The following is a 15,655-nucleotide window of genomic DNA, read 5'->3' on the forward strand; positions in this document are numbered from 1 at the left end:
TTCAAAATAGCTTTATTAAGACCTACTGTACATATATTTAAATTTATCTACTTAAAGTGTATAGTTTACTGTTTTTATGATAGTCACAGAGCTGTAAAAAACATCCCTACAATCCAATTTTAGAATATTTTCATCAGCCCCCAAAGAAACCCCATTTCCATTAGTGGTCATTCTCTATTCCTGCCCATTCCCCTCCCCCAGCCCTAGGCAACCAGTAATGAACTTTGTGTCCGTGTAGCTTTGTCTGTTCTAGATATTTCATACAAATGGAATCTTACCATATGTGGTCTTTTATGACTGGCTCTGGTTTCTTTCACTTAGCATACCACTTTCAAGGTTCATCCATGTTATTGCACACACAATACATTCATTACCTTTTATGGCTGACTCATTCCATTGTTATGCATGTGTCACATTTTAGTTACCCATGTATTGGTAAATATTTGGACGGTTTCCACCTTTTAGCTATTAAATTAATGCTGCACATACATTCATGAACACGTTTTTATGTGGCATGTGTTTTCATTTCTCTCAAGTCTAGACCCAGAAGTGGAATTGCTGGATGGTCCAGCAGTAACTGCGAGTTTACTATTCGAGGAGCTGGCTGCCACTCTGTTTTCCCAAGTGAATGCCTGCACTGCTTCATGATCTCCAGCAGTCTATGAAGGTTCCCATTTCCCCACATTTTGTGAAAGGCAAATTTTGCAATTCTAGTGAGCAAAAATTCAGTTATTTATCGAGCATCTCCTAGGCGAAAGGTCCTGTTTTATGTGTTGTATTTTTTAATGGTATCAATTCATATGTGGAAAGAAATCAGATCTTTCCTAAGGGGATTTTGTCTTGAAGGAAGGGGACTATATCTATCAGTGTCCAGTGAGGAGAAAGGAATCACACCAGTAATCTGAGCAGAAAACTTTTTAAATCAAATTTATTGGGGCATTATTGTTAATATATAATTTTCAACTGTACAAGGTTATAATTTGACATCTGTGTACTACATTGTGTGTTCCCCACCCTAAGTCTTCTGTTACTATGTATGCGTGGGGGCCCCCCCAGAACATGGAATTACCTTCTGGTGGCCAGGCCCCCTGTAGTACAGACTTCCACTGCTAAGTGAGTGTTCCAGGAACCCATCTGTATCGGTGTACAGGCCGTGTTGTTGTGAGGGGCTGTGTTCAGCTTCGGTGAATTTTTTTTTTAAAGATTGTTTCAACATGTTTGCCCATTTCATGATGGGTGATTTAGGAGTGCTCCTGCACACACTGCGGTGACTGTCCAGAAGTTTTTAACCAAAAACGGCATGACCCCCACACCCCACCCTCCCTATTCACCTGATCTTTCCCTGAGCAACTATTTTTTTGTTTCCCTGGATGAAAAAGTCCCCAAAGGGAAGCGTTTTGCTGGTGAGAAAGAGGTGAGACAAAAAACCGCAGAAACACTAACAGGCATCAAAATCAATGAGTTCAAAAACTGTTCTGAGCCGTGGGAAAAAGTCTTGGTAGGTGTATTGCATCAGATGGAGAGTACTTTGAAGGTGACTAAAGTTTCAACATGTAAGAATAAATACACAATTTTTATAAATACACATTTATTCATAAATACATTCCATTTTGCGAGGGCGACCCTCGGTGTTTTTGATCTCCTTTATGCACTCTGCCCCACGCGCCCCCGCTCCCCCTGTAACCACCATTTTGTTGTCTGTATCTACGAGTTGATTGTTGCTTGTTTTGTTCGTTTACTTTTGGTTCCGTATCCTACACATGAGGAAAATCATATGGTTTTTGTTTTTTCCATCTGACTTCCTTCACTTACCATAATGCTCTCAAGATCCATCCATGTTGTTACGAATGGCAATATATCATCTTTTTTGAATGCCTGAGTCGTGGTCCATTGCATGGCCACATCGTCTTCATCCAGTCATCTACTAAAGGGCACTTAGGGCGTTCCCATGTCTTGGCTCTTGTCAACAACACTACAGTGAACATCGGGGTACAGAAAACTTTACAAAAACATGCTTTCATGTTTTTGAGTAACTATCCAGTTCTATTTCTAATTTTTGAGAAACCTCCACAGTTTCCCATTAACATTTACTGTTGGCCCTCCAGAGGGCCCCTGCATTCCAGACACAGTCCTGGCCTCCATTGGGTAGTAGATCCCTAAGTTCCCCTTGGTGACCAGAGTCAATCACTCCCTCCAGCAGAGTGACCTTTTTTTTCTGTCTGCGAGTTCAGTGGCACATAGAGTGTAAGATGGCCAGCTGGCATTTTCTTTCTACAGTTCAGGGGAACCCTTGTTAGGTCCCTTGGTGGAAGCACTGCCCCCCTCGATGACTTAATATCTAAACCAGCCGAGGTAAGTGTTACTGGGAAGGGAAGCAAAAATCCTACAAATGGATGAGTATTCGTACAGGGTGGGGCAAAACTAGGTCTGCAGTTGTTCATGGGAAGAATAACCCAGTAATTATAAATTATAATACAAGAACAAACTGGCATATTCACAACTGTAAACCTACTTTTGCCTCATCCTGGATGATGAGAAGAACCACTGTTATTTGCATCCCTTGATTCCAGATCCATGTTTTCTGGCTATGGGGAAGATAACACCGCATAAAATATCTGATTCAAGACATACACGTTATCCTGTAAAATGGAACCGCATGCTTTCAGAGTACTGTCTCCAACTGGTGCTGGACCTGACTCTTCAGTCAGCCATTCAATATTTCATTAGCCCAGTTGCTTCTGGGTGATGAGACATGTGATGACATTAATTCCTCGTGAGTTAATTAATTCACTGAAATTAATTCACTGCTCAGAAGCAGTGCTGTGTGAAATACAATAACGTTGGATGAGGCACTCTTTAAGTTCATGAATGGTGGTTCTGACAGAAGCATTATGGGCAGAAAGACGAATCCACATCCAGATATTATGTGTAGTGCAGTGAAGACAAGTTTCCATCCCCCCACGATGAAAGTGGTCCGACACAATCAAACTGCCGCCAGGTGGCTGGCTGGTGCCCCTGGTAAATGGTGCCATATCAGGGGCTCGGTGTTTGTCTCCACTGTTGGCCAATTGGAAAAATTTTAAATGAGAATATCTATGCAGATAATTAGCCTGCTATTAATGGAAATGGAATATACAGATAAACTTATTATTTAGTTGCTTAAGCACGGGAGAGTCATTCTAAATGAGTGATGCATATATTACTCACTGCTTGCTCTGAAAAGGAAACTTTTTCTTTCCATTATGTTCAAATACATTCCTGTGTGAAAAAAAAAAGAAAAATCAGCAGCAGTGGTGGCCAGGGCAGCCTTATTAAGCACGAGTCTGTGTTGCTGAGCCTACGCAGGGTCTCTGTCTGGCACTCTGGCCCCTTTGCTCATGGGTCCTCTGAGCAGCTCGGCAAAGTGTCTGACTGACATCAGAAAGCATGATTTGAAAGGGCCTCTTCTGTAGTGAGTGTCCCTTGGTAAGCACTCACATACAACCCAAACATCTTTATACTACGCTCATTCTGAGAATTCTATCCAAAGACCTCTTCTCGTTCTTTGTTGCAACTCAAGCAAAGTATTTGGCCACTAGACCTAGAGTTTTCTTTCCTATTAAATCCCATTTTCAGATAACCATTACATCCTTAGTGCCCTTATGGTAAATGGGTCTATGCGGTGGTCTTTGGTGGTAAATTGCTGCCTCATGGCTTCTGCTCCCCTGGAATCCCATCATCCCATTGAAATCAGGGGTCATATTTCAATAGAAGCTCCTATCCTGGTCATACTTGGCCTACCCAGTGAATAACAACAGAGCTTTTCAAGGACACAGGTGCTCCACCCAATTTTGTATGTATTGATGCCTCAGCAGAGGAAATGTGTTCTGGGCCTTCCTGGGGAATGTAATTGGGAGGTGGGTGTTCAGGTCATACATAACAAAGCTTCTCCAGCACTCTTGTCTCCCTAAGTGTTTGTATTCCCTGACATCTCAAGCTCCTTAAATGTAGACTACTGTTGGGACCAAGTTTCAGTCGGCCATCCACGTAAATTGTTAGAGCCACTTCTGGCTGCATGAACTAACATGTTAAATCCGTAATTCTAGTATGTTGAGTGGTGTCCACCTGTGTCAGTGAGTTTGGCCCAAACATTATACTCCAAACATTATACTCCTTATTCTATTAATCTTAGAATCTACTTCCACATATTCCCAGGTTCATGACAATGAATTTAGCAAAATGTTGCAATTCTTTTGGAGAATGAGGTATTTCCTTCCATGTTATAGTGCGTGCCTGGTGCCCTGCGGCATGCTGAGAGTTAGCCTTTGGTGTTGGTTAAGTGGCCATGAGAGACAGTCTGCTGTGGTGGGTCTTGAGACGAATGATCGTCCTTTTTCCAGCCATCCTTCTGGGTAATGTAATCATAGGCTTTTCAAGCCAAGAAAGGCTAGTGTCCTCAGACAAGAGAGGGCAAGTTACTCCATGGGTAAGGAAGCTCTAGGGTGACTTGGTGGTTTCAGGATTGTCACTTTCATTCCAATGCAACCAAGTGTCCTCATTCCACATATTAGGGCTCCATTCTTACTGAATCAGTGCCCTCACCTTCACCAGAGAAACTTGGTGAGATTGTGAATTCAACTGATGTTGAAAATTCAGCAACCTGCACTATTAAATTTTATGTTTGAACTTTAGTAGTATCAGCCCTGTGGCTACAATAAGCAAGTAAATGTCTGGGTTTTCTGATGCTGTACGGTTAAATAATATTTATTTTAGCCATTATGATGTTGTATGTTATGATATAGTAGTTAGAATATTTTCTGAGGACCACAGGGCCCTCATTGTTAAAAATGAAACAAGACTGCATTTAGTTCGATTGATAACCTGCTGGTTTGATATTTATGTCTTGGTGTTTTTATGTGCAATACATTAGACTTTTCCACCTGACCTCCAAGTACAGGGCATTGTGATTGCAGCAACATTTGTAGATGTTCAAGCTTCCTCACAATGTGCTGCTTTCATAATGCAATAAAAACAGATAGGCTCAATGAAATAAAGACCATAAATGTCTCTGCTTAGTTGGAAAACTTGCTATAGAAGATTAAATATCACCTTCATAGTGAGTATGAATCTCAGCCCACAAATATTGGTGTTTTTCCTACAATCCATCTTCATCTCTGTTACAATTTCCATTCCGCTATTGCAGTGGAAATAGTCTTGATCAGGCCTGAGGCTGCCTTTTCTCTCATTCCCTTCTTGGCATCCGGGTCCTAGGGCATGTCGCTGCTGTTGCAGACAAGCCATCTGGTCCTGTGCAATTGTTTGAACTGTTTTCCTATGTGGTCCTGGGTCTTCGGGCCTTGTGGGTTGCTGCCAAGTCATTTCTGATGCCTGTCTGTGCCACTGTAGGTCCCACCATGAATGTTCATGCCGTACTTCAGGGCGCTGTCATTACAGTCTGCTCTGCTCTGAGGTGCTGGGGGTCCAGAATCCCTGCACAGATGCAGCCACTCTCTTTCTGGACACTTGGTACCCAGGGTCCCTCTTTGTAGGAAACCCCTCTCCTGAGTCTCTGTTCTCTAGTCCATGGAAACCATTTTTTTTTTAAATGTGAGCTGGTGGAAAGGTGAGGTAAGAGGTTATTCTCCCTTCTTGTTTGTCTCAGACACTTTGTAAAGACTTCAGTCTTTATTTTCTTAGCCTTACAGGTTTAGTTCTCACACCTTCCTCAGGAATCAATGCCAGGAAATTCCATAGGCCTTGCCTGCTTTCTGCCTCAGTTTATTCCTTTCCTAAAACAATGAACACAGAGCTGATCTTCTGCTTGTAAAGGGAGAGTATAGTACAAAATGAACCAAATGTAACATCTTACAACTCTTTCCACAGTTTAATAAAAATACATAGATTTTAAAAATAGCCACCTATTTGAAAGTTATCAAGTAATTACATCCTACTGATTATAGATTATATATTTATATATAATAGACCGCATATATTATAAATGTCATTATCTGTGGCATAGATATATACTGTGACCTATTCCCTCTAAGCATTCTCTCTTTACCTTTTTTAAAAAAAATTGCATTGATTGTGGTGACATTGGTTCCCCAAACCATACAGATTTCAAGTGTACAGCATTTTCTCTTGAGCTCTTAGCGTTTGAATTGGATTCAGAGTAGAGAACAAGCACAACTCTTAAAAGTGTCAGACACGCCAGATTTCTTTCTCGGCTCCCATGGAAAAGGTAAACACAACATAAAACACCCATTACATTTTAGACATTAAGAATGTGCTTTATGTAATTTAAGCTAAAAAAATTCTTGAGTTATACAAACTTGTAGATGATAAATGAGCTATCGTCCTTTGGAGATGGCACAGAGCAGGGGCAGGTTAAAGAATTTAGACACAAAGGTGAAAACCTTCTTGAAACAACCAGTTTCCTCTTTTCAAGTCTAACTTCCTAGGTAATATATCTGGAAAATCTTTAAATATCATGCAGGAAGACTTTCAGAATATGTGAAATTATTCAAATTTCCCTAATCAATGTGGTTTGATTATGTTGAATTGGAAGACAGGTCAAGAATATAACCAATGCAGATACAGGGGGAAATGAAACGAGCTCATTGCGGGCATGACCTTTTACCAGTTAAAAAGATGATAGTTTATGTTATTTTGACAATTGTGGAGTGGGAAAAGCAGATAAGTCTTTCACATCTCTGAAACAGATTTTTCCTGGCCCCACATCTCCCTCGTTACTTGCCCCCAATTCTTTTAAAAGGAAAAAAAAAACAAAACAAAAAACACTTCTTAGCCCTGGCTGGTATAGCTCAGTGGGTTGAGCATGGGCTTTGAACCAAAGGGTCGCCAGTTCGATTCCCAGTCAGGGCACACGCCTGGGTTACAGGCTAGGTCCCCAGTGGGGGCTGTGTAGGAGACAACCACACATTGATGTTTCTCTAACTCTCTCCCTTTCCCTGTCTAAAACAAACAAACAAACAAACAAAACCCTTCCTACTTTTTCTTTTGGAATAATCTTATAGTTATATTTACCACATCTTTGAACTTGCATGTGATGTGATAAATAGTGCAAATAACTTATTCTGTGGTGGAATGAAATGATTGAGAACATAACTGTCTTTTATAATTTTTTCCCTCTCCTCATTCTCTACCCCTGTTGGTTGAGGGCAGCTAGGAGGTTCTGTGTGGAAGTCTGAGTTGCCCTTTCTCCCCAAGGGAGCCAGCTCCAGGAGCTGTTGCACTGTCTTGATGCTGAGGTGGTACTAGAAAGCTCAGGGGAGAGGTTGAACCCAGAGGAAGGGTGTTGGAATGCAGAGGGCCCTGGTGGGGGTGCCTGCGGACTGCGGGAGAGACACTGTGGTTTTCAGAGGCAGGGCAAACGTGCCAGTGGTGAGTGGATCCTGCGAATCACGGAATCACCCACCATGGGATGAGTCACTTGGGTTGGACAATATACTTCAAGATTATGGCACCAGGATAGACAGAGTATTGGACCACAGACACTTCCCCAAATGGATTACAAAAGCCCCTGCATTCTTATGTTGGTGGTGGGATATATGGTGACTTGAAAATGGCTGAGATCGAATTGCCTCTCACTCCTAGTGGGAGAGTTCTCATCCAGTGAGAATTAGATTTAGAAAAGTAAAGAAACATGGCATTTTGTAGACCTGGAGTTGTGGAACCAGTCCAAACCTGTTACGTTTGTTTCAAAAGCATGAAGAGCAGATCCCGCCCTCTCCTTTTACCTACTTTACGCATAGAGCCAAGGCAAGACCAGTTCAGGTCGTCTCTTGGGTCAGAAGGTTATAAAGAGTCAGAAAAAGTCAACAGTTTAACACAGGAAATGCTACTAGCCACTCTGCTAGTCAGGCAGGCACCACCTGCTGCGCCATGTGTTTGAGGGGAACATGGGGTGCCAGCTCTTGAGGGAGCAGGAACAATCCAAAGAACTTACAAATTAAGTCTCTAATGTCTTAATGATGTGATTAAAATATTTGTGTAATGGATCAGACCAGAGTTGGAGCTGAAATGTCCACCTGAAAAAGCAGGGCAAAAAACTAGTGTTTAGCCGTATTTCATGGGGAGAAGAGGACGTGTTTAGGCCCAAGGAGCTGGAAGGGAATGGTTGGAGGTCTTATGTCTGTTCATCGACAGTGTCAGTTTCCTTGTTATAAAAAACACAGTCATGTAAGAAGCAGTTTAATAGACAGGAATCAGCAAGATTATTTATTATGAAAGTGTGGAGATTTAAGATCCAGATGAGGCTGATATTCTGAAGCTCACAGAATTTGCTAACATATTATTTTGCAACCGCCCCCCCCAAAAAAAACCAGAAGATTATAACTTGAAAAAAATATATATATATATTACCTTAGAAAGAAAATGAGACCAGAAATCTTGAGCACTCCTTTAAGGAAAATCAGATCTGTAGTTCATACCCAGAGTCAATTAATACTGCTTGAGAATGTTCATATGCTCTGTGCTCGAGACACAAATGAACATCAACATTTCCGAGGAGAATGCAAAGAATGATTCTCTGGTTATCTTCAAATGAAAAAATAAATTTAATAACCTTTGCTATTCAACATCTAAAAATCCCAAAGAGAGATTTTCTTTTTCTGAAAGTTTTGTTAGTAAATGGATTGCTTTTGATAGAAGTCCAGGCAGGAGCACAAATAGTCAGACCTAATGAGCCCAGTGTAAACAGAGACTGCAGTGTTTAAGAATTATCTGTGTATGCCATTCCAAGAGACCAAGAGCAGAATAGTGGGGAGGCCCTGTGCCATGCATCTGGAGCAAAAGACAGAACTCTGTAAAGCCTCGGCAAGTAAACTGAAGAAGATGAATGCAGGAAAGAGCCCTGCCCTGCTGATGTCAGAGCCCGGTCTGGTCCTGCACTGCCTGCTCTGAGCCCTTGGGCCAACCACGTACCTCGGTAAGCAATCATTCTCTCATTAAACCTCAGGACATTGGCTTAGGCCTTTCTTCAAGTCCTAAGATTTTTGAAACTCAAGAACAGGCACCTATCATGATACCAAGCAGTCTTTGTCCTACACTGAACTGTAGGTATAATTTATGAATATTTGAGTCTAGTCCAGAGGTTTGCATATTCACTAAGGAAGAATTGGTTAAGGGCCAGATTTGAGGGATTCAGATCTACAGCATCTGTTCTTTGATATCTGACAACTCTTAGCCAGAAGAGGGAGAAACTCATCTAGAAACTCTGCCTTCCGGTGTCCATGTGGGTGTTGTACTAGCGGCACTGGAGAGAGGAGGGTGTCCCAGGAGACCAGGTGAGGGGGTTGCTGTAATATGTGAACCTGCTGAAGAGCCTTAGAGGCAAAGTGATGCCTCTTTTCTTCACAGGGCCGTGATTTTCTCTTGCTCTTCAAAAGCCATGAATTGGACCATATATTTTTTCCTGTGAAAAAAGAAAATTAAGTGAAAATGCTTTACAGAATATCTTACAGCAACACACATCTCAGCACTAATGAGTATTTTTAGAAAATAGAGGCAAAGGAGACCTTGCCTGTATAGAGGGTTGAAGATACACATGTCATTTTGGGAGGAAAGTGGCTGTTACTTTGTCATATCCACACACAGTTTTGCGATAAAGATAATTGAAATTTCATCTTTCAAAAATCAAATGCATGGGCACTGGTGATAAAGTCACATATAAGCAGAATCTGAATTTCTGTTCCAGCTAAGATGTCTTCCCTCAGGTCCTAGGAGAACCAAGAGGCAATGGTGGGCTGGTGGGCTGAAAGCCAGTGAGTGAAGTGTGAAGATTTTCAAGAAGGTAGTGATGAGTCATATCACATGCGGCTGATATGGCTGGGGATTGACTAGTGGATCAAGCAACATGACGAATATCGTGACCTCAAGACAAACTTTTTCCATGGTAGGAGTGGTTTAGAAGTAGAAACCAAGTGCATTCAACTCTTCCCAGGAGGCTTGTTGATCATTTGTTGTTACGTCAGGCGAATTGCGAAGGAGAATTTTATGAGTGGGGAACAGCCTTCCTTGAGGTCTGAATGTAATTACCTTTGAGCCTGTGGAGAGTCAAGGCCATTTTTTTATTTCATCATTCAGGGAAGCAGCTTCCTAGAAAGTTTACACTTTCTTCAGAGGGAATCTCTCATTTGAATGTCTCTCCTTGCAAACAAAATGCATTTTGGAGTACAATACAGAGCAACTTAGTGAAAATTCCTCCCCCTGTGAACTTGAGTTTTGCATGTATTGATTATACATAACAAGGGCTGGTCGGCTTGATTTGGCGCTGGGCAGGATCTCACAGAGAGAGCAGGTCAGCCTCACAACCTCTCCTCCCTCAATTTTCTACCATCAGTTTCCTGAAAGTATCTTGGAATGTCCAGTAACAGCTCCGTCTTCTTCCCTGCCTTGTGGGGACCCTCGTCTTGGAACAAATTGGCTCACAGGGCCGGGGGTGGTGGGCAGGAGGGATGAAAACGTTGTTTTGCTTCCATGTCCGCTTTTCCTGAGAGGACTTTCACAGGAAGGGAGTCTATATTTTTAGAATTAGCATGTTCTGTTTCAGTCTTGTGAACGTTCATTTAAACCTGCTATATTTAGTGAAGGTTTAATTATCCAAGCAGGGGAACCAGTTTCAAGCTGTCACCTTTCTTTCTTTGCTCATCAAAACAGCCCCGGTAGCTGAGAATGGCAGTTGCAGCTATACCCCGTGAGGGCAATGGGCAAGAAAACCTCCCCTGCTGGAATTCCCTGTGAGCCCTTTTGCAGGGAAGTCTTTCCCGCCTCTTCCCTGTCCTGTGCACTGGGGCCTCACTGCTGCACACACACCCTCTGTGGGTGGGGCTGGTGGGGTTGTGTCCACTCCCATGGGTGGGGACTGGATTCCCCCCCCCCAATATCGTGATGAGATTTTCCAAAATAATATCCAAGTAACAGGATCTCTCTGTACCATTTACAAGTATGTAAGATGTTGGGGAGCTGTGCTCTGTGCGATGGGATTTCTTGGAATGTTCAGTGCCGCTGTCGATTCCTTGAATTCCTCACTTCTTTTGGCCTTCTCCAAAGGCACGCCTGGGCATTCAGTTGGGCCAGTCAGAGTTGAGGAGCTCCAGGCTGCTGCAGGTGGCTGAGTTCGGGGAGGGAGGCTGCTGGTAGGAGAATGGGCAGGGGCCATCCAACTGGTGCTAAAAACGCCAGAGACACAAATACAGTATTGTGCATGTTCACTCACTCATTCAGTAAATATTTATTGATTAGCTGGTGGAGAGTTGGGAAGCCTGGCACTAGTGTGGTTGGGGAGATAGTGGTGAACGGGAAAAATCATCCTGGTGTGAAATTACAGAGTGAGAGCTCAAAGGAAAAGGGACGCTTTATGAGTGTTTGACGAAGAGGCCTGTGGTGACTGGATTAGCAAGGGGAAGGGATGCTTGAGTTGAGATCCACAGCACATCTTCTAAAGTTGTTTTGTTCTAACGTTGATGAGGGAAAAAATTATCCTCAGCTGAGGCCACTGTCACTGTGGGGTTTTCACATTCTTTCCACGTCTGTCTGGGTTTTCTTGGGGTACCCCGGTTTCCTGCCACATCCCAAAGACGCATAAGTGAAATGAATTGGCATGTCTACGTAGTCCCGGTGTGAGCGAGTGTGGGTGGGTGTGAGTGTGCCCTGCAATGGGAGGGGTCCTGTCCAGAGTGGGTGCCCACCTTGTGCCCTCCTGGGCTGCTGGGATAGGCGCCAGCCACCCTTGACCCAGGACTGGAATAAGCAGGTTGGAGAATTTAGTATAACAACTAAATTCTCTTAGTTGTTATACATTTCCTTAAATGTACATATAGCTCACCTTTATCTTAATGTTATCTTAATATTAGAAGTGTTTGGGGTCTTTATTTAGAAGCTTGGTGATATTTTTGTGACTAGAAACATGCTGTAGGGACTTAATTCCTGCTTATATTAATTAGCCTGTGGTGAAATCAGGTTCAATGTGTTATTTAGCTAAGATTGCTGTTTCCAAGAACCCATTGACAATGCTAAGTGAGCAATTACTGTACACTGGTGCTTGCCAGTGTGCATATGAGTCCCATGGGGATCTTGTTAAAATGAAGATTCCTATTTTGGTTCTGGGGTCTGGGAGGGGGGCTGAGATTCTGCATCTCTAGTCAGCTCCATGTGTGCTGATGCTTCTGTGGACCACAGTTTGAGTACCAAGGACTCTAAAGGGAGAGAGAAGGCAGAGCAGTGGGGAGGGGGTTACATTTCATGGGGAGGGACTGGAATATACAGCCTGCATGTTGGTCTTCTTAGCCCCACTCAGGCACGGGTAACGTCGTTGTTACCTTCCCTTCCAAGTTCAGTTCTCAGGATGTGCGTATTCCTGCCAGGACATTGCCCCCCATCAAGGCCACTTTGAGTTTACTTTAAACTTTATTTTACCTTTTGCAAATACTGGGGCGTCCTTTTAAAAGGGCAGATTAAATAAATGTTTTCAATTATTTTCCTCAGGATTTGCCACAAGAAAATGAACAGAAATATGAATGTCACTTTTCATAAAACTTGAAGACTAACCCTCAGAAGATAATATCTGCAAAAGGGTGCCAATGCAACGAAGGTCAAGTGTGGGTGCAAAAAGAGTCCCAATGGGGGTGGTTGAGGACACAGACCTCCCAGAAACCTGGCAGGAAACCATGTTCTTCAATAGATGACACTCTGAGGGGCAGAATCAATGATCCTTCCTTTGGGATCTCGGGGATGTTGTCTACCTATGTGTGGGCATGTGAGTGTGTGTGTCGGGGGGGGTGTTTCTGGGGCATCCCTGAACCCTATTTGATCCCATAGAAAAGTGGAGAAAACAGCTGAGGTTTAAAAAGGTACGTGTAGCAAGACCACATTTGGTCTGCCCCTGGTGAGGCAGGGTGCCTCAGGAAAAACACGGTGCCGGAGTTACAGGAACAGACAGAAATGCTTTAAGAGTAGAAAACTTTAATTCTTATCTCTCCACTACTGGCAAAGTTAAAAAAAAAAGTGAATAAGGATGTGAACTGTCTGAATCACATTCGGTAAGATAGCTCTAACAGACACATATCAGCTTTCCACTCTGAAAGCTTTATGCTTTCCTATGACATAACAGTGGAGCAGTCACACAAATTAACTACACATGAAACCACAGAGAAAACTGTAATATATTCTCCCAAGTAAAAATAGGCAGGATATTCTGATGACTGCAGTAAAATCAGAAATTAAAAATAAAGGCAGAAAAACAAAGCCTAGAAATTATTTAAATTAATTTAATTCTTTAAATAATTACTGAAACTACAGAATATTTAAAAAAACAACAGTTGGTAACAAATTACAAAGCAAGAAGGAGTCCTTTATATGCTCAGAAAGACTGATTCTAAAGTTTGTATGGAAAACTGAAGGAGGAGGCACTGCCAGAACAGAACCCCTGAGTCAGAACTGCACTGAGAATCGCAGAAGCGCCACCGGACACGTACCATGAAGCTGAGTGAGGGAGGTGCTCCGGTACAGGGCCCAGAGAGCGACATCAGTGGAGCAGACAGAAAAGTGCCTTTCTTTTTTTTTTTTACATTTTTTATTTTTTTAAATATATTTTATTGATTATACCATTACAGTTGTTCTATTCCCCCCCTTCATTCCCCTCCACCCTGCACACCCCTCCCCCACCATTCCCCCCTTTAGTTTATGACCACGTGTCTCAAGTTCTTTAGATTCTGTATTTCCCCCACTATTCTTGCCCTCCCCCTATCTATTTTCTACCTACTGTCTATGCTGTTTTCTGTACCTTCTTCCCCCTTCTCCTCTTCCCACTCCCCTGTTGCTAACCACTCCATGTTGCTAACCCTCCCTTCATTTCTATGGTTCTGCTCCTGATCTAGCTGTCCTCTTGGTTTGCTTTTGTTTTAGGTGTGGTTGTTAATAACTGTGAGTTTCCTGTCCTTTCATTGTTCATATTTTTCATCTTCTTTTTCTTATATAAGTCCCTTTAATATTCCATATAATAAGGGCGTGGTGATGATGAACTCCTTGAATTTGATTTTATCTGAGAAGCACTTTATCTGCCCTTCCATTCTAAATGAAAGTTTTGCTGGATAAAGCAATCTTGGATGTAGGTCTTTGGATTTCATGACTTGGAATACTTCTTTCCAGCTCCTTCTTGCCTGTAAGGTCTCTTTTGAGAAATCAGCTGACAGCCTGATGGGAACTCCTTTGTAGGTGACTGTCCCTTTATCTCTTGCTGCTTCTAGGATTCTCTCCTTCATTTTAATCTTGGGCAATGTAATTATGATGTGCCTTGGTGTGTTCCTCCCTGGGTCCAACTTCTTTGAGACTCTCTGAGCTTCCTGGATTTCCTGGAAGTCTATTTCCTTTGCCAGATTGGGGGAGTTCTCCTTTATTATTTGTTAAAATAAGTTTTCCACTTGTGGCTGTTTCTTTTCCCCCTCTGGTACCCCTATAATTTGGATGTTGGAATGTTTAAAGATATCCTGGAGGTTCCTAAGCCTCTCCTCATTTTTTTGAATTCTTGTTTCTTCATTCTTTTGTGGTTGGATCTTTCGTTCTTCCTTCTGGTCCACTTGATTTATTTTAGTCCCAGTTTCCTTTCCATCACTATTGGTTTCCTGTGCATTTCCCTTCATTTCAGTTAGGTTAGCCTTCATATGTTCCTCTAATTTGTGGCTAAAATCAACCAGTTCTGTGAGCATCCTGATCACCAGTTTCTTGAATTGTGCATCTGAGAGATTTGCTATTTCTTTTTCGCTTAGAGTTATCGGCTCTGGGGCTTTGAGTTTTCTCGAGCCATATTTTGGACTGTTTGTGCCTGTTACGTATGAGGAGCAGAGCCCTAGGTGTTCACCAGGGCCAGGCCACTCAGTCGCTGGGTAGTGACGCTGTATGTGGGGGCGGGGCCAAAGGAAAGCAATGGTGGGCCCCCTCTGCTGCCTCCTGCCGCCACTGCGGGCTGCACGGTCCGTCCCACTGTGCGGGAATGAGTGACCATGGTTAGTCCGCTGCTGGGTTCGCTGCTGGGGGCTGCGCCGTCCATCTCACTGCTCACTCCCCTTCTGGTTTATCTGCACGTGAATGTGTGACCGCAGCCAGCCCACTGCCCCGAGCCCTCAGTGGGTCAGCCCGAGGCGGGGCTGCCTGCGTGCCTGGGTCGGGGATCTTTCTTGCCTGTACCCGCTCCGCTGCTGGCTCCACCCCTCTTACCTGTCCCGGTTGAACGGTTTGCTGTTGTCATCGGACTTCCATATAGTTCAATTTTCTGTTCTTTGGCAGCGTCTTTGTTCTCCAATCCTTTGTTGTGTTCAAACTTGGTTGTGGGAGAAGGCACAGTGTTTCCACCTACGCCTCCATCTTGGCGGAAGTCGGAAAGTACCTTTCTTTTTGTGGATCACAGTAAAAAAAATTGAAAACTACTCTTATGTGCAAGTCATGTAAATTTTCTATAAAATACACATATACTTGTGTTTGTGTAGAACAGCTTTTGAAGTATATTAAAAAAACTAACAGTTGTGAGTAGCTAAGAGATAAAAATAGGGGAGGGATGTTACATTTGACAGTATTTTCTTGTATAACTTTGGAAATTTGTACCATTTATAGTATCTCTCTTCAGAAAACCCATTTTTTGGTCAAACCCAACACAGGATAG

This window comes from Sturnira hondurensis, unplaced genomic scaffold, assembly GCF_014824575.4.
Source record: "Sturnira hondurensis isolate 20B ecotype Veracruz unplaced genomic scaffold, ASM1482457v3 Scaffold0014384, whole genome shotgun sequence".
NCBI classification, from domain to species: domain Eukaryota; kingdom Metazoa; phylum Chordata; class Mammalia; order Chiroptera; family Phyllostomidae; genus Sturnira; species Sturnira hondurensis.